The sequence below is a fragment of the Periplaneta americana genome, chromosome 10 (genome assembly GCF_040183065.1).
Source record: "Periplaneta americana isolate PAMFEO1 chromosome 10, P.americana_PAMFEO1_priV1, whole genome shotgun sequence".
Lineage (NCBI taxonomy): Eukaryota > Metazoa > Arthropoda > Insecta > Blattodea > Blattidae > Periplaneta > Periplaneta americana.
Window position 1 is genome coordinate 170,055,644 of NC_091126.1, and position 26,742 is coordinate 170,082,385.

At 34.4% G+C, this 26,742-nt stretch overlaps 1 protein-coding gene across 17 annotated transcripts in view; it reads left to right on the forward strand.

The window, feature by feature from the left end:
• Positions 1–26,742, forward strand: part of LOC138708146 (ELAV-like protein 1) — a 437,015-nt gene that overhangs the window by 69,246 nt on the left and 341,027 nt on the right. For 14 of the 17 annotated variants that reach the window (XM_069838377.1, XM_069838382.1, XM_069838386.1 and 11 more), the window contains exon 1: positions 22,731–22,883. The exons of 1 other annotated variant lie outside the window; for it this stretch is intronic. The gene's annotated coding sequence lies outside the window, so the exon portion shown is untranslated. Of the gene's footprint in view, positions 1–22,730; positions 22,884–22,912; positions 23,247–26,245; positions 26,369–26,742 lie in introns of those variants that run through there. 2 more of the 17 variants (XM_069838380.1, XM_069838381.1) reach the window with 2 other exon arrangements.

The window sequence follows — 26,742 nt, forward strand, 5'->3', positions numbered from 1 at the left end:
TATTACTGCTGAAATACATTTTATACTTACGTATTCAATTGCGTACTTGAATAATAATAATAATAATAATAATAATAATAATAATAATAATAATAATAATAATGGCTTTATTTAACCTGGCAGAGTTAAGGCCTTAAGGCCTTCTCTTACACTCAACCAGGATTAAAACTTGCTTACACATTTGAACATAAAACTTGATCAGAATTAAGTAATTACATACTGATTACATAATGAGATCAAAAGAGGTAGTTACATAAAATTTACCTCATAAAATAAAAATAAACGTAGTGAAATACATATTAATTTGTTAGAATCAAATGCGAATCACATAAAAACAGAAGCCGATAATTCAGTAAAAAAGAAAATTGTACACAGTAAAAATAAAAATAAACACATTAGTATACATATTAATATTAGATTACAATTAAGTAGGACTTAGCCGACAATTGAATAAAATGTACACAAAAAAAATTAATAATAAAGAACAACAACACAGTGGGATACATATTGGCGTTAAGTGATAAACACGATTTAGATAATAAAAATAAAAAAATAACAGCCCTAAATACAGTGGAACACATTTGCAACACGTTAGGTCTGGCAACTCATCATAAGATCATCATTGATATGTCCGTTGTTAGATTAATGTGTAGCAGATATTGTAATAGCAATATTTATTATTATTATTATTATTATTATTATTATTATTATTATTATTATTATTATTATTATTATTATTATTCAACGTCATGGATTAGGCCATTTCTGCCTGTTACGGCGATGTCTCAGCAGGGTGTCCATCTCTTCCAGGGTCTTCCCACCTCACGCTTGCCTCTAGGATTGTAATTTAAGGCTAACTTAGGCAATCTGCTGTCATCCATTCTGAATAGATGTTCTGTCCATTTATGTTTATAATCATGGATTTTTTTCTTCCATACTTTGTATCTGCAAATGTTTTCTTATTTCTACATTCTGTATTCTGTCCATGATATTACTTTCATTCACATATCGTAGGAATTTCATTTCGGCAGTCTGTACTTTTCTTTTATTTCCTGTGCCCATTATCCATGTCTCACTTCCATAAAGGAGTGTTGGTATTGATAATGTTTTATAAAGTTTTAATTTTGTTTCTTTTCTTGTTTTTCTTCCTAGAGTCCTTTTGATTGTCCCGTTTATAGCCTGGAATTTTGACAGTTTGATATACAAGTCTTTATCTTTCTCATAGCTTATGTAACATCCCAGATACTGAAAATGTGATATTTGCTCTATTGGGGTCTTCCCTATTATTATTTTTGATCTCACTGGATTTTTCCCTCGGAAGGCCATCACTTTTGTTTTTTGAAGTGATATTTTACAATTATATTTTTCTGAGACATTCTGAAATTTGTATATCAACTTCTGGAGGTCGTCTTCATTCTCTGCTAACATGACGATGTCATCTGCAAACAGTATATTATTTAATCTATAATTTTTACTAATTTCTATTCCTTCATCTTTAGAAGATCTTTCCAATCTAATAAGATTTGGTCAACATATAAATTAAAAAGGACGGGTGAAAGAGTGCACCCATTATTATTATTATTATTATTATTATTATTATTATTATTATTATTATTATTATTATTATTATTATTGACCCTCTGCCCTAGTCATTATGGAAGACGATAGACATAGCCTATACTCTTTATAACATCTGAAGACATATATTTTCGGAATATATATGATAAGAACTTTAATTAATTAACTAGCGGACTTACTCGTGTTACTTATGTAAGTTTGTGCGGCTTACAGCTGTTTCGGTGCTTCACACACCATCCTCAGAGCCTACTAGATCCCGGCGTCATCTCGAACTTCTCTGCCTGTTATGTGGGTGCGTTTGATTGTTGAAAGGTGTTGAAAAGTGGAGTCAAATAGTGTGTGTGTACTGAAATTGATCTGTGTGTTGAGAATTTGATCGGGGTGTGTTTTAATGTGTTTGACTATTGGTTTAATTTCTTATGGTGTTTCCATTACGAGAGGTCTCTAAATGCGAATACACAGCACACTATAGACTAAATGTAGTACTAATTATCACGACTATTGAGACGAAAGGAGTCCTAAATGGCTAACTTTTTATGTGATTACGATATCATCTCTTATAGTCTGAATTATCCAAACTTTTTGTTTAAGAACTCAAAATAAATATTATTTATCTTTCATATTATACAGTCGAACTTGTCTAATTCGAATGTTTTAAATTAGAAATCATAAATATCTTTAATTGTTCTGCCAGGCCCTTAACACGAAAGGAAATTTTAAAAAAGAATCATCTCTAATTTGATTTTTTTCTCTGTTAATTCGAAGTGAAAGCCAGCAAAATTCAATTGAAAAATTACGAAAATCAGCTCTTAATAGCACAGTCTAGTATATACAGTCACGAAGCTTGAGTTGTGAGGGTGCTAGGAACACTAGACTGTGCCGGTACTATTTCGTATTTGTGTAATGAGGCGATATTAGCGATCCTAGTGGTTATCAACTATCTATGGATGCATATTTACTACGTATTGAGCTTCGTGACTGTATATATTAGACTGTGGTAATAGCCTGTAGTGCGCGAGCAGACTGTCAACCTTTGTTCAGAAAACGAAGGGCCAAAACATATCGAGAAACCACTGCCTACAACCGGCTAGCTCATGGACCACACACAGGAATTAAGTTGATAAGTTGAAAGATAATAAAATACGAGTGAAACAATTTTCCATTCACTTCAATAAAATCGAAGCATTTTGCTTGAATCATAGATTTAATGCTAAAAAAAAAACAGAAGTATGTAGATAAAAAAATAATGTCCTATATTTTGACAAAATTGTATAAAATATTGAATAAATTTTTAGTTTTCACTGTATTTCACTAATTTTTATACTAGAGGTTCTGGGTACGATTTCCATGGGGGACTCCATTGATTAAGTTGGTTGGTTTTGAATGTTTCTCTCGAAAATATTGTTCTACTATAATTTAATCAAAATACCTTTGGCGTAGGAAGCAAGAAAATAATTTAAACCTCTCTCATTCGAAATCTTGGATAACACTGAACAACAAGAATTTTGCTCAGACTTAAAACAAAGTATCTCTTATGGTTTGGTGTACGCTGAATCCGAAAATGGGTTTCTTTTCTTCGTATCACGTAAGGTTTTTAAGATATACTATGATTTCGCTTTTTGATAAGCGCTGTCCCAGGCAACATCTAGTGCGGTTTGCGGGTATAAACCAAAATAAAAGCTAATCTATTTTATGAGTTCATGATTTATTTACGGTTTATTATGGTTGTTGGCATGTTATTTTGTATTTCTAATAAATAAACAGATATTGGACCCTTCTATTAAGTAAATTTCATAAAGTTCAAAGTGAGGTCTACGCAATGAACAAACAAGGGTGTGGTTTTCATTATTTAAAGGAAAAGTTTACCAGTTTGAGTGAAGGAAAAATAAAAGAAGGCATTTTAAACGGTTCACAAATTCACAAAGTTATGGCTAACCCTTTGTTTGAAGAAAAACTTTCCGTTACAGAAAGAATGGCATAGCACGCTTTCAAAGATGTTTGCTCAAATTTCCTTGGAAATTCTAGGGCAGAGAACTACATAGAACTTGTTGTGGAAATCATGTTAAGTGAATATGATAAAATGGAGTACAATATGTCTCTCAAAATACACTTTTTACATTCTCATTTGGATTTCTTTTCTCCTAAAATTGGAGCGGTAAACGACGAGCATGGGGAAAGATTTAATCAAGAAATATCTGAAATGGTAAGGCGATATAAACGAAGATTACCATCCAGCATGCTTGCAGACTATTGTTGGTTCCTTGTAAAATACAGTCCCGGGTCTAGTTATAAACAGAAGTCATTGAGAAAATTATTTTAAATGTATGTTCAAATTAAGAGATTTTCTCATTAAATGCATGGAATACATTTATTGTTGTTGTGTTTTAACTATGTAACATCATTTTTGTATCCAGTACACATTTTTCAAGTATTTTGAGGAATTTTGAATCACTAGTGTGTTGTAATTTTATCACTAGCAGCGAAAAATTAAAAACAAAGAAGTTTTGACATAAAAATTAAATTCATTCTTTTCCCCGGAAAATGGTACGTGATGGGGCAATTTGGATTTTAAATTCAGATTTAGGGTACACATATTAGTAATATTAACCTATTTTTGTTTCGGAGCAAGACAAAAAGTAAAAATTTGTTGTTCAGTGTAATTGAACTTCTTTTTAACAGTGCATTCAACTTCGATTTAACCAAGTTCAACTGTATCTTGAAAGCAGTGTACAAAATAAACATTACTGTTGTGAGATCTCATGTACAAATTCAGCATAATTATGACTTCAGACGTTTCAAAATCTGTTTTCTGTGTAAATAATTTGCAACACAGTGTAGGCCTATATCGACCACTTTATTTTCCATAGTTTGAACGCGTATAGAAGAGTACGGTTAATCGCTTCTGATAATCTTGCAAATGCCCTCTTGAAGCATCGAATATTGTTAGTCAGAGGGATGTTGTGTGAGTCATAGTGAGTTGAAGAGAAAATCGATGGGCCTGCTGAGTGCGAACATCAACTCAATCGAATTTGCATCTTTGAGGGAGTCACCCTATCTTCACTTCAAGGAGGAAGCACAAAATTTAAATTCAAAACTTAAAAAGTTTGCTTGTTTGCCAGAGAAGGTTACTTTTAATGAACATTTCTTTTTTGCTTTGCCTGTAAATATTTTGACTGATAATTTAGTTGCGGTTGAGGGAAAGTAACTAGCGATTACGAACTAGTTATTCGGGAAACTGCAAATATGAATCGAGTCCTCGTTGCATTGAAACACGGCTCTGTCACTGGAAGTTTCAAACAATCCTCTGAATCAATAGAAACACGCCAGACCACAAATTCGAAATGTAGTTAGATTATTTACTTAACTTTGCTCTTAAGTTATATGTTACGAAATAAGTAGACCTACGACTTACATTTGACCTAACTACACATATATGTCCTAGTAAATTTTAAGTTTTTTCGTACATAGTATATTAATTTGTTATAGCAATTACTATCATAATCAGTAGTATGGTTATTTATAAGCTTGTACTTCTATTTGGGAAAAGGAAATTGTACCAGAACAATGGAAGGAGTCCATAATCGTACCTACCTTTAAGAAGGAGGACAAGACTAACTGTAGTAACTTTCGAGGAATATCACTTTTGTTGACGTCATACAAAATTTTGTCAAATATTCTTTTAAGAAGATTAACTCCATATGTAGATGAAATTATTGGGGATCATCAGTGTGGTTTTAGGCGTAATAGATCATCTATTGACCAGATATTTTGTATTCGAAGATAATGGAGGAAAAATGGGAGTATAAGGGTACAGTACATCAGTTATTCATAGATTTCAAAAAGGCATATGACTCGGTTAAGAGAGAAGTTTTATATTATATTCTTATTGAATGTAGCATTCCCAACAAACTAGTTCGATGAATTAAAATGTATTTCAGTGAAACGTACAGCAGAGTTCGTATAGGTCAGTTTCTGTCAGATGCGTTTCCAATTCACTGTGGGCTAAAGCAAGGAGATGCATTATCACCTTTACTTTTTAACTTTACTCTAGAGTATGCCCTTAGGAAAGTTCATGATAACAGAGAGGGTTTGGAATTGAACGGGTTACATAAGCTGCTTGTCTATGCGGATGACGTGAATATGTTAGGAGAAAATCCACAAACGATTAGGCAAAACATGGGGATTTTACTGGAAGCAAGTAAAGAGATAGGTTTGGAAGTAAATCCCGAAAAGACAAAGTATATGATTGTGTCTCGTGACGAGAATATTGTACGAAATGGAAATATGAAAAATTGGAAATTTATCTTTTGAAGAGGTGGAGAAGTTCAAATATCTTGGAGCAACAGTAACAAATATAAATGATACTCGGGAGGAAATTAAACACAGAATAAATATGGGAAATGCCTGTTATTATTCAGTTGAGAAGCTTCTATCATCCAGTCTGCTATCAAAACGTCTGAAAGTTAGAATTTATAAAACAGTTACATTACCGGTTGTTCTTTTTGGTTGTGAAACTTGGACCCTCACTTTGAGAGAGGACCATAGGTTAAGGGTGTTTGAGAATAAGATGCTTAGGAAAATATTTGGGGCTAAGAGGGATGAAGTTACAGGAGAATGAAGAAAGTTACACAACACAGAACTGCACGCATTGTATTCTTCACCTAACATAATTAGGAACATTAAATCCAGACGTTTGAGAGGAGCTGTGCATGTAGCACGTATGGGCGAATCCAGAAATGCATATAGAGTGTTAGTTGGGAGGCCGGAGGGAAAAAGACCTTTAGGGAGACCGTGACGTAGATGGGAAGATGATATTAAAGTGGATTTGAGGGAGGTGGGATATGATGATAGAGAATGGATTAATCTTGCTCAGGATAGGAACCAATGGCGGGCTTATGTGAGGGCGGCAATGAACCTCCGGGTTCCTTAAAAGCCAGTAAGTAAGTAAGTATTAATGGTATGGTTATTTTCATTCTTGAAGCTTGTCGAATTTTACTACATCAATTTATTTTTTCTACTCGGAAGATATAATTTCAGAACATAGGCCATGTATTGTGGGTCCCTATCACCACGGCATTGCGCGTCCTCAGGTTGCGGATAGAGGAGACTGCCTCCAGATACGGAGGGTAGCTGTGAATGTATTGAATAAGTTGTCGTGGAACAGCCGATGAGGGGTGGTCCTTCAGCTTGGGGGTTGGGCGAAAGGCTAACAACCCATCACCGTAAAAAATAACTTGTTACGAATCCCTACAATAAGCCTCGGAATAGAATTGATTCCTTGGCACGACCACAGCACTTAGGAAATTATTTGGGGCTAAGAGGGATGAAGTTACAGAAGAATGGAGAAAGTTACACAACGCAGAACTTCACGCATTGTATTCTTCACCTGATATAATTAGGAACATTAAATCGAGATGTTTGAGATGGGAAGGGCATGTAGCACGTATGGGCGAATCCAGAATTGCATATAGAGTTTTAGTTGGGAGGCCGGAGGGAAGAAGACCTTTGGGGAGGTAGGATAATATTAAATGGGAACTAAATAGTTTTCGCTATACTGCGAACGAATGAGTAATTTCTTCAGCGTTCACAAACTATTAGAAAAACACGAGCTTGTACTACGCCAGCAATGAATGAATAATCCCCTCTGTATTCTCAAACAATTAAAAAAAAACGCAATAACTTAAGTTGAACTAGCAAAGAATGAATAATGTCTTTAGTCATCTCCATCAATTAGAAAAAAACACAATAGCTTGCACTAAAATATGCAAGAATATGTGATCCTTTCATTATCCTCAAACAATTATAAAAAATATAAAGCTTGCGCTACACTAGGCATGGGTATGTAATTACTTCAGTTTCCTCAAACATTGAGAATAAACACAGTAACTTGCAGTACACTACACATATCGAATGAGTAATTCCTTCAGTGTTTCTCAATAAATTATAAGAAAACACAATAATATGCAGTACACTACGCACGAATGAGTAATGCATTCAGTGTTCTCAAACAACTAGAAAAAAAAACGTACGAATGAGTAATCTCTTCAGTAGCTCACAAGACTGAAGTGAATGCAGGTATGCAGCGCCCCACAAACGTCCTTGAACTTCGGTAAGTAAAGCAGACGCATTTTGGGAGATATCGATGAGATACTATTGGTTAGCACTTTGGTAATTGTAAGTAAATACACACGCATAACTATATACATTAACGGTCTCACTAATAAAAATTCTATATACAGACGTTTAACTGTCTTATACTTATACAATGAGTAGCTCGTTTATAAGTCGTGTGTAAATTCCTTACTAAAATCACTACATACGTCGTGTATAACAGTGTAACTGTTACACAGCTACGTCATAGTTTCGTCATTACTTCATTACGACACAAGTCGTCTATCTTGTTTATTGGTTAGAGTTTCAGTTGATATCAACCCTTCCTCTTCAATTATGTAGAATATTATATAATCTTTGGTATCCGCATGGTATCTAAATTCCGTTGACACGAATGCGTCCAACGGAATATACAGTATATTTGTTTCAGTCATGGTAGTATTCATTACGAAAGGTAATAGAATATCTGAGATTCTCTATTGCATCCGGTAGAGCGCTCTAGTGTGTCGCGTTAAGAATCGATAGTACAACTGGCTCTGATCGATTACCACACTATATTTTGGTCAAGGAATACAAGCTACAGCAATAATATTTTACTTATTCTGTGCTCTTTGGTGTGTTCTTCTGTGGTTACAAGGCATCCATCATCATAAAATGACAGTCGATACGAACAGCTGTTAGAGAGGCGGCCATTTTTTCTCTATAAACAACGCTTAAACAAGGGGTTTCGTGTATATAACTACTGCAAAGCAATTCCCATTGTGTAGTTAAAGATTGTTTATACATCCATCGCTTATGCATGGTTTATTAGTAACGTTTTCTATCTCAACGCTGCATAAGTCTCGTATAAAAACTGTACACGGTTTATTAGTAAGACCGCAATAATATACTAGCACAGAAATGTTCGCAATTAATGCAACGACAATTTCTTCTTTGTTAGAATAATGAGAATAGATGAAAGAAGAGGGTGGCTTGAAATAATACTGCAGCTACTAAAAAACGGTGCTTATGCGTAGTATTAGAAGTATTTCAATAGATACGTCTGTCAGCGTTTGAAATGTCGTAGTTTTGATTGTGACAATAGCAAATTACTACATGAAGTGTTGATGATTAGGGATTTTGAATCATTAAATATGAATGAATAATCCTGCCTGTACTGTCTCGCGTGCTTCGGTGCTTTCAATATCGGTACTGCACTAATTGATATTTTATTTGCTTCTAGTTGCCGAAATACATTCATGAAGTGAAGAGATAACTTTTAATGATGCTACAGTAACAGCAGTACAAGGCGGAAGTATTGAAATAGGTCAATTTATAAGAGAAGAATCGAAAATTTTCCTGAAGTGCCGGTAGTTCGTTACACTGTTACAGTGAAATTCCTTTATATCGATAATGACCTTTTATTGTTGGATTTCTATGGACCTTCACAAGGGTAAATATTTATCAGAAAAGAAGAAATTACACATAACGACCTTCTCGCAAGTTCGAATATAAGCTACTTTGAAAAGAGATTATCGGTGGTAGTTGAAAATAAATCATCGCTGTTTTCTTTCAAATATCCATCTCAGCCAATTCGAAATAGTTCCTTCTCTCCACTGAGATTGAAGAAGATTTCTAGTTTATCTTCAGCACTATAATCTTCTTAAAGAATTGGACTGTATTGTCCTTTACATCATCTCAAATTTTGATCAACATTAGGAACTTCCAAGGAATGTATTCTCTAGTCATATGATCATAATGTCGCAACGTTACCGCTTACCACACAGGAAAAAAACAAGAGACAGTCACGTATAGCCCTACGTAGGCTTACTGTCGATTAGGTAGAAATAAAGCTTCAGTTTCCTGAGGGATTCGAACACATGAGCGCTGAATATGGAGCCACCAACGCAGGGCTGGGGGTAAGCCTAGAGAAACCAACTGCGGACAGGTGTATAGAAACGATAAACAACGCAGAGGTTCAATGGCGTGCCAGTTGCAATAAGTGCAAGACGTGCATCGCCTACATGTACATAAATACTACATTTAATTTTCTGTTTACAACACATGTAAATGTGACTTACACATTGCACGCCACTGATCGATTCTTATGTCCACGATGAACAAAATTGCGGGAGTAGAAGGAGACCGCTATCTGAAGATCGCTCAAGCTAACGCATAAATCCCCCAGGCCTGCACTAACGTTACCATTTCAAGCCCTGCTGCTGCTGCTACCACCAGCCAGTGAAACGTCTAGTCGCAGAATTTTTTATAATTTCATTTAACGAGAAAATTCCACGCAGTTAAAAGTGATTTTGTTTTTTCCAAAATGTTAACCAGATCATTATCAATATATTTTGTGCTGTGGATTATCAAGTTCGAGCAGACACTACTCCCCAAATTAAATTTAAATATATTACTTCTTGTGTAACAAAAATTGTGTTATTGTATTACTGTATTATCATTGAAGAATTACTTTCTTTTTTTTTTTAAGATTTACAATATCCTAAATTAAATTTTGTCAACAGCAGGCCTAATATCACTAGAGGTTTTGATTTATCTAGAGAAATCAAAACTCGAGTGGGATTTAATTGACTATTGCACGATTAGTTTTGTATATCTGGGCTCCTTAATCAATGACACTAATGATATTAGTGAAGAAATTGATAGAAGAATTCAAAATGCCAATAAAGCATATTTTGGATTATTGAGGCACTTTAAGTCAAGACTCCTTACAAGGGAAACAAAATGCAATATTTATAATGTTTTGGTAAAACCTGTATTAACATATGGCAGTGAAACGTGGACCCTCTCAAAGACTCATATGTCAAGGTTGAGATCCTTTGAAACCAAAATTCTAAGGAAGATATATGGCCCAATATGTGATAAAGGAGAATGACGAATAAGATAAAACTTTGAACTTTACCAACTATATAAGTCCCCTGATGTGGTTACAGTCATTAAAATATCAAGATTAAGATGGGCAGGACATGTGCAAAGGATGGCAGATCATGAGATACCCAAGAAAGTTATGGGGAATAAATTTGAAGGAAAAAGGAGTGTAGGACGACCAAGACTGCGATGGATGGATGGATGGATGGATGGATGGATGGATGGATGGATGGATGGATGGATGGATGGATGGAGTGTTAGAGGATCTAAAGAAAGTGGGAATTAAAGGATGGTGGTTGGTTGCCAGGGACAGAGATGCATGGAAGAGAGTTCTAAGGGAGGCCGAGGCTCAAATTGGGCTGTAGCGTCGATGATGATGATGATGATGATGATGATGATGATGATGATTGCACGATTAGAAGAACGTATATAAAGATTGGAAGAAATAATGTACTCTAATACAATAAAATAGATATTGAGCTACTAAAATTCTATTTAACTAATATTACCTTCACCAAAACGTTTGAACAGAGCCACCATTTTCAGTCGACTATCTATGCGGGAAACAAATGACGATCGATAAGCATGTTTTATAGTACTTTAAAGAATTTGCAGTTCGAAATGTTTGCAAGCAAAGAAACAAATGCTAGGGAAGTGATAAATTTGTGCGATAAGCAGCCATGATTGGTTGAATGACGCCCTTTCGTACCGATTTATTGGTCAAAAGTAGTATGATGTAGTAAAAGTGTAATAGTCACCAAAAAACAATTTACCTGCTTCAAAAAAATGCACATCAGTTCTTTATTCCAGTGATTCCACTTTTTGCAAAATGTTCCAGCACACACAATTTTAGTAACTGAATTTTTTTACGTAAATTAAGGCCACAATTTCCACATCTGACATTGGTTTTGGTGACATTGTGAATAGCTTTCTTGTTGGCAGCTAGAACTTAAAATACGGGTTCGAATCCTGGTTGGGACAAGTTACCTGGATTTAGCAAGACCACAGATTGAGAAAACATAGCACGAAAGCATAATAGAGTACATATAATGGGAGGAGATGGTGAAATTTGAATTTATTTTCTAATTGTTCACAATTTTCATTTTTTGTTCGTAGAAATATGATTGCTGCAACAACTGAAAATCGATATTAGATTTTGAAAAGTAAAAGTGGTGCCTAAATTAAAAAGAAAAACAGTAATTAATTAAACTGGATATATATTTTCCATTTTTAAAGGCAAATTCATTTCACTCTAAAAGTAAGTTATTCAACAAGTTTGCAGCACAATTTTCAAATTGGATCTCAAAATTTAAAGATAAATATTACATTTCTGGAGCGAATTTGGGAGATACTTGTATAGAAATATGGAGACATATTTTTCAAATATACAACAAATTAACAAATTTCTATTTCAGAGCAAAGTTTTCCAATAGCCTAAAGAAGGTGTGTAACAAATCTTACAGACGTAGCGTTAGTAGATTCGAAATAATGTTGATATAATTAAGATGCCTTCCATTTTTAGAAGATCTTAGGAAAATCCACTGTCTTTCCCTTCTCTTTCACATGTTGCATTTCTCCACTCCTGTCTATTTTGCGTCTCGTTTTCAAAATTTATCCACCCATCATAACCTAGACACACGATCACAACACTCAATATTATCCATTCCCTCCCACCGAACACCCTCATATTCATCTTCTTTCACTTTGGCTGTTCCTCGGCTTTGGAATTCCCTACCGAGTAATGTCAGGGACTGTCAGACATCGAACCAATTTAAGAATAGGCTAACGAAATATTTTTCTAACAATTCTTGTTAACAATAATAACTGTTTCAGGTTTCTCAATGTTTAATGGTTATATAGCCTATATCACAGATAAATATCTCAATTATCTCATTATTATTATTATTATTATTATTATTATTATTATTATTATTATTATCATAACTATTTCTTACCAATGTTTATTATTGTCACACTAACATTACTTATCCAACTTTCATTATTTAATTTCATGTTGTTTTATGGTCTAGATATTAATGTAATAAGTAATAACTATGTAAGCAATTGTATTCAATTAGAATTAGAGTCTGGCTGGGCGGAAGAGAAGGCCTACTGGCCTTACCTCTACCAGATTAAATAAATAAATAATAATAATAAAAATAATAATAATAAAAATAATAATAATAGTAATAATAATAATATAATAATAATAATAATAATAATAATAATAATACTTACTTACTTACAAATGGCTTTTAAGGAACCCGAAGGTTAATTGCCGCCCTCACATAAGCCCGCCATCGGTCCCTATCCTGAGCAAGATTAATCCAGTCTCTATCATCATATCCCACCTCCCTCAAATCCATTTTAATATTATCCTCCCATCTACGTCTCGGCCTCCCTAAAGGTCTTTTTCCCTCCGGTCTCCCAACTAACACTCTATATGCATTTCTGGATTCGCCCTTACGTGCTACATGCCCTGCCCATCTCAAACGTATGGATTTAATGTTCCTAATTATGTCAGGTGAAGAATACAATGCGTGCAGTTCTGTGTTGTGTAACTTTCTCCATTCTCCTGTAACTTCATCCCGCTTAGCCCCAAATATTTTCCTGAGCACCTTATTCTCAAACACCCTTAACCTATGTTCCTCTCTCAGAGTGAGAGTCCAAGTTTTACAACCATGCAGAATAATAATAATAATAATAATAATAATAATAATAATAATAATAATAATAATATTTTTTTTTCTTTGTGAATTGGAACCAGAGTTAGGTTGATTTGTTGTCCGAAACACTACTTCCTTAAAAAGAAACACCAAAAGTAAACCAAATTATTTCATTGTGGTAATAATATGATTGACTTCTAAGAAAAATTAGCTTCCTGAAATAAGATGATGAATTTATTCATGCAGAATATAATATAAGTGGTATGGAGCACGCAGTCGCACACCCTCTGGGTTTTAGTAATAAAATATATGGCCGTGTATTAAAATAAAGGGGTCGCAATGCTCTGCAACCCTTATGTTGCGACAGTAATATATTCCGACGCGATGCCCCTCACGGAAGCAAACTGGTTCTCCCAGCTGGTCTGACAAATAAAAACTTGCTTTCAGTCCGACATAAAGGAGCAAGACATTATTGGTATCAACATAATTGCATGCAGACGTCGAGGACGCGTGCGCTCCCTGCACGCTCTTGCAATTGCATTTGCAAAACACAGAGTTCACACGTGGTCATGTTGAAGTCTGACCACCGGCTTGGCCGACTTCAATAATTTTAGTCAGTCGCTCTCAAGTATATCATTGTACTGTACAACTATGTATTGTAGTTTGTGATTTCACTTTGCCGAAGGAACTATTTCTCAACTTTACACACCTAGCCACTGTCTCCACTTGGGCGGCCAATTTCGGACTCGCACTTACTTACTTACTGACTTTTAAGGAACCCGGAGGTTCATTGCCGCCCTCACATAAGCCCGCAATTGGTCCCTATCCTGAGCAAGATTAATCGAGTCTCTACCATCATATCCCACCTCCCTCAAATCTATTTTAATATTATCTTCCCATCTACGTCTCTGCCTCCCCAAAGGTCGTTTCCCCTCTGGCCTCCCAACTAACACTCTATATGCATTTCTGGGCATTCGCCCATACGTGCTACATGCCCTGCCCATCTCAAACGTATGGATTTAATGTTTCTAATTATGTCAGGTGAAGAATAAAATGCGTGCAGTTCTGTGTTGTGTAACTGTCTCCATTCTCCTGTAACTTCATCCCTCTTAGCCCCAAATATTTTCCTAAGAATCTTATTCTCAAAAAACCTCAATCTCTGTTCCTCTCTCAAAGTGAGAGTCCAAGTTTCACAGCCATACACAACAACCGGTAATATAACTGTTTTATAAATTCTAACTTTCAGATTTTTTGACACCATACTAGATGACAAAATCTTCTCAACCGAATAATAACACGCATTTCCCGTATTTATTCTGCGTTTAATTTCCTCCCGAGTGTCATTTACATTTGTTACTGTTGCTCCAAGATATTTGAATTTTTCCACCTCTTCGAAGGATAAATCTCCAACTTTTATAGTTCCATTTCGTACAATATTCTGATCACGAGACATAATCATATACTTAGTTTTTCGGGATTTACTTTCAACCTTATCTCTTTACTTTCTTCAAGTAGAATTTCCGCGTTTTCCCTAATCGTTTGTGGATTTTTTTCCTAACATATTCACGTCATCCGCATAGACAAGAAGCTGATGTAACCCGTTCAACTCCAAACCCTCTTTGTTATCCTGAACTTTCCTAATGGCATATTCTAGAGCGAGGTTAAAAAGTGAAGATGATAGTCCATCTCCCTGCTTTAGCCCGCAGTGAATTGGAAAAGCATCAGATAGAAACTGGCCTATACGGCCAAGTAAGACTCAAGCTTTAATTATTGGACATAAGCGTTTAGTTAACTCCCTTAATAACAGTAATCTTTCAGTTATTACCCTTAACAACACGCTAATCCCTTATTCTTCTGTCGTAAAAAATGTTGGCTTCTTTTTTGATAATAATCTAAGTTGGAATTTTCAAGTTAAAGCAACGATAAAAAATATCTGTTCCTCCATTCACTGTTTGAGTCGCTTGAGAAACTTCTTGCCCCAGCAACTAAAACTTACCCTAGTACAAACCCTAGTAATGCCGCGCTTCGATTATTGTGACGTTTTGTTAAGTGACCTAAACTCTGAACTGTCAGTCAAGTTACAGCGAGCTCAGAATATGTGCGTCAGATACGTGTGCAACATCCGACGATATGATCACATATCACCGTCCTTCGCAAGTCTTTCGTGGTTCCGACTCAAAGAACGCAGAACTTTACACTCTTTGTCTTTACTCTTTCGAATTCTGCATACCTCAACACCAAGTTACCTTTCGTCACCTTTCCTCTTATCTATAATCTAACCACGACGTAAATACCAGATCACTTATTTGTGGCACGCTAAGTATACCTCTTCATAGAACATCTTGTTATTCATCATCTTTTACAGTATCCACCTCGCGTCAATGGAATTCCTTGTCACAAAGCACGTATTAGGGGCTGCAAGGCAATAAACATCTTTAAAAGAGCTTAAAAAATAACCTTATTAGCATTTCACTCCAATCATACTGATTTAAACTATCACTGACTACATTGTTACTTCTTTCTTTAGACATCATCCTGATAGTGCTGTATTTTCAAAATTGTCTCATAATAATCTCTTTCTATTATCTAATATTATTTGAAATATATTAACATTCTATGTATTTTAGCTTAATTCTGCTACACAGTTTATTTCAGTGTTTAATTAATAGTTCATATTATTTTGTTGTTTAATTCGTAAATAACTCTTGTATACATGTAACTCTCATCTAAATCAAATCGTTGAATTCTTTGTAAGTTCATGTATATGTATATATACTTTTTGCTGGTTGAGTGGAAGAGAAGGCCTTACGGCCTTAACTCTGCCAGCTAAAATAAATTATTATTATTATTATTATTATTATTATTATTATTATTATTATTATTATTATTATTAATGTTATTATTATTAATGTTATTATTATTATTAATGTTATTATTATTGTCATTATTATTATTATTATTATTATTATTATTATTATTATTATTATTATTATTATTATTATTATTATTATATGCCACTTGTGGACAGTCTTGCGAAATTGATGCGTACACAAATGTGGACTCCCATCAAGACTCGCTCCAAATTTTAATTCCGTACCTGTACACAGTGCCTTGCAGCACAATAGCAACGGCTGTAACAGCAACGTGTCTACGGTATATAGTAAAATACCAGTATAACGAAACCCTAGGGACCTCTGAAATTACTTCATTACAGTGAAATTCCGTTATATTGAAAGACGTTATATTTTATAGCAAAAAGATGCTTGCTCATTTACCTCTACTTACGCTATAAATTCCGTATGTTTTACATATAGGAAGTCTTGAAAATATCCTATAATAAAATAAAAATCTTAAATTGCATTGCATTCGAAAAGAAAAATAAAAAAAGACATAGCAAAACTGCAAAATTCAAGTTTTATGAATTTTATGCTCGAGCATGCCGAAATGTATTAATTATACACCTGGTAATAGCCCTTTAATGCACCTCATTAAAGTACACCTATTCATTATAGTTCAGTTGTTCAGCCAATGAGAAGGCCATTGTACCATTATAAAACCGCAAGTATCGATTATTCTCGGATATGCAATCCAAAGACAATTAGCGAAACTTCACGGAGACTGGAAATCCAATACTGTCGCAGAAGGTTATGTTCTGTTACTATACTAATTAGCGTTAATTGTAAATAGTATTCAAATAAATTCAATTTGTCATCTCGTTTTTCAATAATAAATCAATTTCCAGGTTATTTCAATATTAATGTCCATGTTATTCTCTAGATTATATCAAGGTCAATGACATTCGTCCCTCGGAAAAAATCAATATTTTCGCGTCAGCGCACATCTCACAATTTAGAAGGTCAGTTCCGCTCTTCACTTAGATAACCATAACATGAATACGTATGAATAATTTCAAGTTAGAAATATGGTCGAGCATAAAAAGTCTTATGAAACTTGCCTATAATGCTAATTAAGACGCTCGTAGGAAAATTATGAAACGAGCACAAGCGAATTTCATAAACAAACATACTGGCGTCTTGATTACTACCATTATAGGCTCGTTGCATAATGTACTATTATAATACAAGCGGTGCCATATTGTTTGGGAACCCATGTCGTGAGATTGAGCTGTGACATGAGACGCCATGTTGCGAGATTAGTGTTCTGTGATTAGTAGAAGGACTCTTAACGAAAAGAATAAGGAAACAAAACTATGAAAATATTTGCAGAAATTCGGAGACACGTATATTTCATACAATATTAGCTAGAATTTAATGACCAAGTAGCCACTACACATTATTGCAATATTATTTTGATATAATATATGTACTTAATGACGAATTAGTCCTATACCCTATATTTAAAATATTTTTGTTTAAAAGTATATTTTCCGGCACGGGAGCGAAAGTTTTATTTAGTTATAATTAATTATTATTTCGTAAAAACGAAATTCTTTAAATTAGAAAATTTTAAAATTAAGTCATATGAAAAAATGCAAGAGACAGAAAATAATTCGTAATAGGCGTACTTAATATTTCGGGCGTTCGTAATAACTACATTTTACTGTAGGCCTATATGTAATGCAATATTCACAGATAAGGATGCTCAGGAAAAGCTGTAATTCAGAGCTGGGCACATTACGTGATTCTGAGAAATGAGCGCTGTGTGCTTTAAAGAGCGGTTCTTCCGAGCGCTGTGACGTATGCATACTGTACATCATTCAGTGTCGATGCAGTGGTGACTCTGCGAACTATGAAGACGGAGCTTCCGCTCATACACTAAAGCGGCCCGCTACTCCCAATGCTTTTAATGTATCATGGCAGGAGGAGTTCTTTTTCGTAGAGAGCAGTGGATTATCAAAGTGTTTAATTTGTCATAAACCCCTCCAACTGATTAAGAAGTTCAATATCCAACGGCAATTCTTTTTACAACATGCTACTGAATATGACAAATACCTTGGTAATGAACGGCATAAATTAATATAACTTAAAATGTTTCTCAAGTACATTATATTAGAGTATCTATTTGACATTTATATTGCATTATAAGTTATCATACATTTAGTAATACCGGTATATAATTTTAAATTAGACTAGTATTATGTTATATCATAGTATATTATATTACAGTTTTTTTTCCTTTATTGTGCTAAAACAGCATGTTCCATTGCATACAAGATTTGCAATACTACATGCTATGTTTATGTTACATATTTCATAGTTCATAGTTGATATTCATATAGTAGTAAATTATTGCAACATACAGAGTCAGTTAAAATAGATATTACAATCCAAAAATTAAAATAAATAAAAATTATCTACTCTACATAATATATGATCAACTAGCCAATTATAAGTCTTATGCTTAAGTACATTACAAATCCACAATTAATTAATAAGTTACATTACAAATACACATTACAAATCCACAATTAAATTATCTATGTACTATATAGAATCAATCCGCTCGCCATTTATAAAGCTTCTGCCTAAATGCATTATAAGAAAAATTTTGTACAAGTGTTGCAATATTACATACTATGTTTTCGAGTTTGATATATGTAGAATAGTTCATAGGTATCTAGCAATATACTATTGTAATATATAGTCAAATTTAAATTATACCTTACAAATCCAAAATTTAACATATGTATTACAAATCCACAATTGAAATTGTACCTTAAAAATTCTAATTTAAAATATTATACATTACAAATCCACAAATTTAAAATATGCATTATATTACGAGTTTATGATACTCGTATATGATATATCATATTATATTAAATAAAGTTACATATTATATTATATTATATTATATTATATTATATTATATTATATTATATTATATTATATTATATTATATTATATTATATTATATTATATTATAGTTTACCATTATGTAATTTTATAGCACTGTGCGTATGGGTTATGTGAATAAGCCTAATGATTTGTGTGTGTGCATAGAGCGAAATTTATTTCATTAAATTAGTAAGAGTGTTATAAAGTCTGTACTGTACAATGGATTGATGTAATATCCTTATAAACTATTATGTAATGACAGACTGAATGACTAGGACAACCTTGGCTCTTGTTATATTAATGCAGGGAAGGTAGCTGTAATGTGAGTCCGCCACTGCATGAGCGTTCTGCTCTGGCTTGCCTTGCGGAGCGAGAGCAGCTCTGGCCGGCTAAATGGAGCCGCTCTCATGCCCGGCCCTGTTGTAATTCAAAGTAACTGATCAGTAATATTTCGTTATTCCATGCATAATGTTTCTGCATGTGACAATCTTTTCAGATGAAAATTGATTGTTTTCAAGAACAGGAATTGCTAGAGAAATCTACCCAGTCAATCCCAATTCAGTTTAATAAAACATGGAAATACTCTACATAGGTTTACGTCCGTGCCTCTTTTATAAGAGCAATGCGGTAATGCATACACAACTTGCAAAATCCTAAATTCTCGGTTTTTGTTCGTAATGATTTCTTCAGTTTAGTAATGTGAAGGACGCATACACGTAGTCCCCTAACTGCAGTACGAATGGAACCAGACTTCAAGCGTCATTGATCCTCGTGCACTAGTATCCTGTTGGAGTCGAAGTAATCCTAACCAGTCCAATAGATTGGGATACCGGTACCTCAACAATTAAATATTTCGATCTTGATTACGAATAACTATTTCTCTACCAATATTTTTTGGTACACAAGTAAAATGTTTGTTATGCCATCATTTCCTGCAAGTCCTTAAATTTAAGATGGAGAAGCCATATATCAATAAATGTAGCGTGGACTATGAAAATACCGTAAGCAGAAGAGGATAGGTCCATTAGAACGAGGATCGATTGTTCCAAGGTAAATGACGGATATAGGCCTATTTATATTTCAATATTTAACATGGATTTAACGTTTAACTTCTACAGAAGAAACAACAACTGATTCTATTTGCAGGATACTAATAATGAATGTTGATTGGAGGCATTTCTCAAAACAAGTTACGAAATACGATACATATGTCGTCCATATAAAAATGATTACATTAAAACATATATCAATTGCGACTAAAAATGCTTCTTCAAAATCGTCAAATTTGATTCAGTCTAGTTATCGCGATATTATTGCAAAACGGATAGGGGAAATCGTATCGAATATCGAATCTCAGAAGATTGGGATTCTATAAATAATGAAGTATTCTATAATTCCCTCGCTCTGAATAAAAATTGAAGGTATTAAATATAGAACTTAAAGTTGCAGGATTACTAGGCCTACTCGAGAAAGAATTAATGCAGTAAGTAATGTTTCAGTTAAAAACAGTGTTTTTTTTTATTTGGTTCTGAGAATAGTCTTAATTTTTTAAGTATAAAAGCAGTTTATTATTCAAGGTTCATGTAAGTATACTTAAAATTCTAATATCTATTATAAATATAGTGCGAATATGTGCCTTAAACAGTATATAGGGCCTAGACCTGAAAACCTATCAGTTTTATAGCATTAAAATATCAAGCATAATGCTTTATTTAAATACACGATTATGTATAATATTATTATTATTAGTTTGAGTTTTCAAACTAAATTAACCCCATTCGTAAACAGCAAAGTCTTGGACTGTGATAGTCGTTCTCCCGTGCATATCCACGTTCTTCCATCAATTTCTTCTGCGCTACAGATGCTAACACCACTTAAGGCTGGTTCACAATAAAACGGAAACGAGAACGAGAACGGAAATAATGTTAAAATAAATGTATTTAAATGTGTGCATTCACAATTAACTATTGAGAATACTCACATTTAAATATATTTATTTTTACATTACTTCCGTTCTCGTTCTCGTTGTCGTTTCCGTTTCTGGTTTATTGTGAACCAGCCTTTACTCGTAGTGTTTACATTGACATCCCTACTTTAGTACTTACTGTTTCATTAGAGAGCCTACACATCGATTTCTTGCAGATTTTTTCACATTTTTATAGGTTATAAGATTGTTAAAGTTTTCGTCGAATTAATTTCTCTTGTTTTCATTCAACCGTTGCTCCATTATTGTCGTATCACCACCTTTTAATTTCTGGATTTTCCCCGTAATTTAGAAAAGACAGTCAATGAAAAGTAAATTTGGTATTGTGTCTGGATTGTAGAAGTTGCAATCCATTTACTTGAATTAAAAATATTTGTAGCCTACTTGTCACTGAACCTGTATTAACAGGCTTCTAATTATTCACCTTTTCATGAATATCAAACAGAATAAGTATTTCGTATTCGATTTCGATGGCCTGGTATGGAAGAAAGGAATAGTGGAATGATTGCAAAAAAAATTGGAGTATTGCCAGATAATCTGCCTCCAACATAGTGCTTTCCCCCCTCAAATCCTACTTGGACTCGCCAGAAATTGAACTCAGGATCTTCAACATGAAAAATCAATGCTCTACACATTCTAATAATGGTGACCGGCACTGCAGATTAGAAAGCAATTTCATGTAGGACTTCATTGGAAAGTGATATGCTAAGTAATCATTAACATGTAATTCAGCCATCTCCTTGTCACTGTAACAGTATTAACTTTTCTCCTATTACAGCTGAAGTCTTGTGATATAGTCTGAATTGTTGTATCATCAAAATTTGTTCTTAAAGCATGGTGGCATATTACATGTCAAAATAAACATTGAATCCCAGAATAGGATTAAAATGTACAAATATGAAATAATTGCAGTGTCTAAACTCCTTGAAACAACTTTTGTACTATATTAATAATAATAATAATAATAATAATAATAATAATAATAATAATAATAATAATAATAATAATAGATCCACCATTATTCGTACAAATGTTTGTTATTGACATATTATAATTTTATATTTATCTGTAATAATTTAATTTTAGAACCTGCTGTTTAAACTTGTATAAGTGGGAAAGCTTCTGCAATAACACAGTAGATAGGCTACATACCCGTAAGATTCATGTTATATAATGTTTTAGTTTTCTCGCTATTGGAAATAATGTCCTATTTATCAATAATTTAATATAAACAGAAAATACTCCAAAACTTTGTTCTGTATTGCAACGTGTATGAATTATCATCATATATTATGTATGCATTTGTTTTAAATTTATTAAACTTATTGCACTGTATGACGAAAATACAGAAAAATCTCTAGTAAGATACTAAACCCAGTCATAAAATTACAATGTTACAGCTGATTGATTTGTACGCAACCCTCAGTGACCAGAGAATTTCAGAATCGACATAGAAAAATCAGAAGTTTTTATGTATCCCGTCAGATGACGCTAGTAACGGGCCACAAGCGGGGCGAGGGTCTATGTTTGAAAAACGTCGTGGAATAGGATGGAAGATGGACGATGGTAGCCGAAATTTGCCGAGTCGGCCTAACGGAAGCTGCCGAGTACGCTGGACCGGGATGGCGGGAGGTCGGCACGAGCCACGAGCTCTTGAGGCGTCGGCGGTGTAGGGGAGGGGATACAGAGGGTGGAAAAGGAGTGGGGAAGAGTCTGCCAGGGTGTAGCTCTGGCGCGCAGTGCTCCCGGGCTTAGTTGCAGCCGGGCGCCAGCATTGAAGGGGTGGGGGACCGGTACTAGTGTGGTGTCGAGTGCCATCCTGTTCGCCTCATCGGCTAGTTGCAGCAGTTTGCCAGCACCGCAAGAGTTGTTATATAGGTATGCTTTCATTTCTGTGTCGTTCGAAACGGGAAGCAGCTACTGCATCGAAACTAGTGTGATTGTTACTTTTATTCCATTCCTCAAGCAAGATCGTTGGGAATTTGTGTTCAAATTATCGATACTTATACGAGTCGACCTAACTCCAAAGTGTGCCACAAGATCGTCTGTCTCTTGGAGTGACTCATTGTGCTCTCGAAGTGTTCGCTATCCGTCACATGTTACGCAAATCTTTCTCTATTAAACGAGAAATATAAAAGGGCATTGGAAAGAGGAGAAGGGTTATTATGCATTGCAGTGCATTGTGTAGGATCCAAGATAACTATTGTGGTCCATAGGATCGACGAAACAAATTTCAATCAGGTGTGTTAGTATAAACAGTACAATACGCGACTGAAACGTGTTAGACAGGAAGAACAGGAAGATAACCGTAGTGCATTTACCTTGCTTGCAACTTGGAGGAGAAATCTGCGCTTAATTCCCCTTAGCATTCCTTGTTTTGTTTCTGTTATTTGTAGCTTAATGGACCACAATGATAATTTGCACGCAGTAGCTTGTTCAAATACTAACTACCGTTGGATGCGATGCCTGATTTTAGAAATTCTCACAGTTCTGTTTTTCATATAATTTGCATATTGAAGCTAACAATAGAGAACTTTGTGATCGTTTTGTTCTCCGATTTTTTGGGTTTGACCATGGTTTTAACAAGGAGTTAGGTATTGGGATTAGAGTAGTATTAAAATAATATACTTTTAAGTAGAGATGCAACTAATAAACCCCTTTATTCCAGCAGTGTGTATGTGTTCCGGTATCGAGCTGACAGAAGCCCCATTTAAATGTTTACTTTGTGTCTTGCAAGTTCTGTGATTGTGTGTATGCTGTAGAGTAAGTTATGTATTATATTTTGACATATTAATTCAACTCGCTTAAAAGTTGTTCGTTTGACTTCGAGGTAACCATTGCATGCGTAGTTACTTTCATAAATAATAGCTTATCAAATACATATCTTGCATTGTATTATACATCCACGCATCTTTTGCAGCGGTCGTTATGCTGACGTGCATAATTTGATTTTACTGGCAACGCGAGTTAATTTAAACTATCATTCTTTTGCAAACGGAATCGTGGATCAGCAGATGTTAAGAAGGCTGATAGCAGCTGCAGACTGTTAGTCACCCGCTAACCCAACAAACCACTCCTCCCCTTCCATTCAGAAGGGAGAGGACATGTTCGCGTTACAACACCGGGAACCTGTATTAATATAATTAAAAGTGAGTAGTCCACAATTAAATTTGGTACAATTACTTAAAAAATTACAAGGATAGTACTGTGTGTAGCGTATAAAAATTGAACTTATTGTGGAACGCTTATACACAGAAAATATCTTGAGGTAGAATGTAATATTTTGGACCAAAATTAAAATAATTGTGGACTTACGTAAGTTGAGTCGAAGATTTCACTGTAAAATATATGCGATAAAACTTGATTTCGTTCCTTGGGACACGATTTATTTTATTAACAAATTTTATAATCATTTTGCCGGAAAGAATTATTTATCGCGTTCAGAAGGCGGGTTGTTAGGCTCATACTTAACGCTAGTCATTTGTTCAGTTAGTGTTCGAAATAAGTTGAAGGATGACGTCTAATTTCACAGAAGTCCATATTTTTTCGACGTTTTTCTTCTATTTTGTAAACTATCGTTCAGTTAAACGAATTTATAGTTATCGTAGCGATATGAGTGTTCCCTATTTCTTCAAATTTTGTTTCAACTAAAAGTCACGATACGTAAGTAAAATTTTGCTCATTTTAATCGTCTCCAACAGTATTGGTATGAATGTGTGAAATGTGTACCAGTTTGGAAACAAAATGAGCAAAAGTAGTCATTTAACTGTGTGAAACTATGACAGGCAACTTTACATTACAAAACCTTGGTGGTAAAATTATTTTGTTAAATCGAAACTTTAAATGAACATTACATAATTGTTCCGTTTGCAAATAATATTTCTTTTCGAATCCTTGTAGAATTTCACATTCAAAAAATAATCTAAATGGCGGTTAGGACCCATGAGTTAAGTTTTCGTAACATCCTGTTTTTTTTAATACTTCCGGTTTAGGTTCTCTGTGTGTGTTTGAGCAACCAAGTTTCCAGAAGTGACGTTGTTAGAATAGGTATGTTTATATATTTATTTGTAGTTTTACGTACGTAGAGTAGTATTTATATCATTTTTTGTAGTTGTAGGAGAAATCATTTTAGAAAAAAAAAGACCGGTGCAGTTATATTGCAGATTTTCCGTAATGACCATTACTGTTAGTTGATAATGAACTCCATTATCTTCCCTTCTCGACCACTTTCGTTACAGATGTGAATTTTTAAAAATGGTCTGTGGGGTTACTGTATTGTAGAATAATAAATATCGATGAAGTATGAGAATGGTTATATTCGAAATAGTTTTAATATGGCCTGTAGGGGTAACAATTTAAAAATAAATTCAGAAATACGAACATGACAATTTTACGTACTAAATTAGTGTAATTTGTTATTCACGACGCAAAAATGTGTACTCAGACGATTGTGTGTATAGTATAAGTCAAATTGGTTTGGCGACAGTGCCAAGTAAAGTCAAATGCTGTTTCAAGATGACTCCAGAGCGAGTGTAGGACGGACTGCTTTCTCGTACGAGTGACTCTGCGGATCACTACCACGGTACGCAGTAAAGCGGTAGCGGTTGTTTGTAAAGTTAGTATTCCAGGTTTTTTATGCTTGCGGTTACTGCACTAAAAATGGAGAAATAACTTTATGAAATCAATCTTTTTTTTGTACCATTTACATTGTCGCTTTGCGTTAATCTAGAGCGAATATGTTGATGTGAATACGATAGAATTATTCATACGCGATATCGTGTGAAAATTAAAAATGATTTTGGCATTTTTTGTTGCAGTTGAGTAGGAAAACATTAAGAAACACGAAATTAGTGAAGAACGAACGAAATTGGTTATATGCTTAGCCGAATATTTTCCCCTCTGTTGGAAACAGAGCTTTCAGAGCGGATCTTGTGAAAAGAGAGAGCAAGATACGGCAAACTCGGCGGGAAAATAAATCTCAACTGGGCGGCATGTTATCGATCTCCAGCTAGGCGGAGACTGGAGGCTTGTGGGAGGAGCTTGCCACTCACCTTCCTTACCCCACAGCCTGATAATAGAGCCTGCGTGGCTTCGTCCTTGCGTTGCGTCGATGCGTTGAGTACGTGGTGCGTTAGCACACAGCCTAGCAACATGCGGCTTCATTCAGAAACATTGCCTTGTGACTCTCACTTGGGATAATTTCTCAGTCCTAAACAGTTTTTGGAATACCAGCATTGAACTTAGGCTTGTGGACATCTCCTCACTGGAGTTACTTGGCCTTTGAAAGTATTATTGCGCTTCGAAAGAATTTTAACCGAGTTATACTCAAACCGGAACTTCATTTGACTCTGTTGTCATTGAAGGTGATTGTAAATTTCGCTGTATTATTGATAATATTTCTTACATTCCACAACGATTGGACACACATGATGTCATTCGTCTTAGGTTTAATATAAGAAACTAAATTTCACCTTACGAAGTTGAATATTTACTGCAGATATCAAGAGAGGCGTCAAGTAGCTTCATATTCTGCTTTCTCTGGAATTTTTGTCTTTAATCTAGTTCTAGAACGTGTCAACGTGGTGAGAGTAGAATTCGGCAATTGTTTTAATTTAGTTAAAACGAAGTATCAATCGATAGAACATTTAAATGCTAGAATAGGATTTAATATTTATTAAATCATAGCCCCACGAGAAAGTACACTATACGAAGTAATCAGCACATAATTATTAGATTT